This window comes from Sardina pilchardus, chromosome 7 (assembly GCF_963854185.1).
Source record: "Sardina pilchardus chromosome 7, fSarPil1.1, whole genome shotgun sequence".
In the NCBI taxonomy this organism is placed as follows: domain Eukaryota; kingdom Metazoa; phylum Chordata; class Actinopteri; order Clupeiformes; family Clupeidae; genus Sardina; species Sardina pilchardus.
The window spans coordinates 28,711,726-28,714,225 of NC_085000.1; the positions used below are offsets into that span (position 1 = coordinate 28,711,726).

Below are 2,500 nucleotides of genomic sequence, written 5' to 3' on the forward strand. Positions count from 1 at the left end.
GTAACCCGTGTTTAGAAGGAAAAGTCAATCCCACTTTTGTTTCGGGTGTAAGATTTCTCCCTGCAGGAAACCATCCTTTATAATATGGCATGTGTGAAGCGCACCTCCCGTGTTTGGACTTGAAGCCCTCATCTGGGTTAGGGGAGGCAGGTGTCCCCTGAGACATAGACTGACACACACACACACACACACACACACACACACACACACACACATCACAAGTGCATGCAACTCACACACTTTCCTGTGTGTGTGAACTACTACACACAGGTACACACACACACATACAGTACGCGAGCTCTTTTCTTTTTATCTGTCGCGCTCGTTCACACACATTCCCCTTGTCAAACAGTCCTGCCCTGCGCTGTGCCCCACACAGATCTATTTGTTGTTCCTCAGGAGGGAAAAATGCTTTCTTCTCCTCCATCTCTCGCTCTCTCGCTCTCTCCCTCCGCCAGGGGTGGGCCACAGCTTTTAGAGCACGGCGGTAGATTTGGGGATGTCAGGAACAGAGAGGGAGAGAGAGGGGGAGAGAGAGAGAGGAAGGGAGAGAGAGAGAGAGAGAGAGAAAGGGATCTGTCGACATGGTGAAGAGGAGAGGTGAAAGGGGAAGAGGGCTTGTCTGTGGGCCCAGGCTGACAGGAGGGGATCACGAGTATCAGGCCGAGGGATTAGGTGTAATTGAGCGGCCTTGACAGACGAGACAACAGCCGAGCCCAATTAGCGGGGCGGATCAAACGCCGGGCGCTGAGCCCCGTTTCACGCGCGTGTGAGTGTGCCATCCTGCCCCCCACACACACACACACACACACACACACACACACACACACACACACACTCCCCACCACCCACTGGAGGTTCACTTGGGTGGGGTGATCGGGCCCCCGCAAACACACACACACACTCACACACACCACGACAGATGAGGCCCACACACACCTGATCTGTATGTGCTTCACACTTCTTTTTTACACGGCGAGGATTCCGTGTGTCTGAGGGACGATGTGCACGGACATGTTGCGCTCACCTGTGGTATTCCAGCTGCAGATGTGAGGAGGTAGTGGGGTGGGGTGGGGTGGGGTGGGGTGGGGAGAAAGGGCCCACGCAGAAACAACCAGCCCTGCTAGTGGAGGATAATGCAGTATAATACACAGGTTAACTTGGGCCACAGTTGAATAAAATAGACCCAGGCGAGTCTTGACGAGAGTTGGATATGACAAGCGAAGTAAGGCCACTGCAGAGTTGCGTAGGCTAGAGCTCAGCTTGATGAGAATGGAATTCAACAGGTTAGGTCAAGCCATTATACAGCGGAGAAGGCTCAGGATGAAAATAATAGTTAAACACTTATCATATAGTCTGACCAACTTACTGACCACCTTAACTGTCAAATAAAAAGTGACACGGATAAGGACAGGCTCGGAAATGATACGCTGTGTACACCTAGCCGAGGCTACAGACTGAAACACTGGAAGATGCTTTGCTACTGCTCATGCCATAAGTTAACCATTAGCAAGCTCACGCTAATATGTGCTTATCGCCTCCCATAAGATCCCATCAGCCATGCAATATAGCGGTATCCCCATTACCACAATCTCTAGGGGGCTTTGATCCGCCATTTCTCCCTTATTCTCCGTTCCCCAGATCGCCCTGATCTATATGCATTAAGTCACAGGTGCGTAAACATTGCACAATGTGTATGTAGTCTTTGCTCCCGTATGTATTGCTGATGAGGGATTATGATAGTGGGGCTGGAGCATTACTCGCTCTCTGCCTCTGCACTATGTCGTGTGGGAGGGCTGGAGAGGTGAGGGTGTGTGTGTTTGCCGTGTTGTGAAACCCAAAATAAATAAGAGCTTGTTTTGAATGCGTGTGCGCGATCTATCATGTTTGCTTCTTTTTTTAGTACGCATTGTTTTCATACACGGCCTTTGAAACATCACCTGAAACTGATGGGTGGAATGCATGGGAATGCTAAGAAAACAAATCTGTTCATCGTGCAGTTACTGTAGACCTGCATAATTGGAATGCTTTAAAAGGTATTCATATTTTTGCGCTCCATCCCACAGTTTCAGGGACAAGGTTTAGCAAACAAAGTAATCCACGCTCAGTCTCTGAGTTTCAGTGAACTCAGTCCACCTCAGACCTCCTGAGTTCTTGGAATAATTTCTTTTATCTCTTGGTATTATATAGTTTTAGCAAATTGAATGGCCACACCCAAGCTATGCTATGTGACCTTTTTATCCCTTTTACAGACAGACACACAGACACACACACACACACACACACTCACATACACACACACACATACACACACACACACACACACAGACACACACACACACACACACACACACACACACACACACACACACACACACACACACACACACACAAACACACACAGTAAGAGAAATAGAGAGGGAAAAAAAGGGGGAAAAAAGGCTTGTGAGAGTGAGAGACAGTTGAACAACAAATCTTATTCCAAATGTGTATCCCAGTG

The 2,500-nt window shown here is 48.7% G+C and overlaps 1 protein-coding gene across 1 annotated transcript in view; it reads left to right on the plus strand.

Moving 5' to 3' along the window:
- The window catches only part of LOC134087871 (ERC protein 2), a 283,328-nt gene that overhangs the window by 244,517 nt on the left and 36,311 nt on the right, over positions 1–2,500 (plus strand). The gene's annotated exons all lie outside the window — the stretch shown is intronic.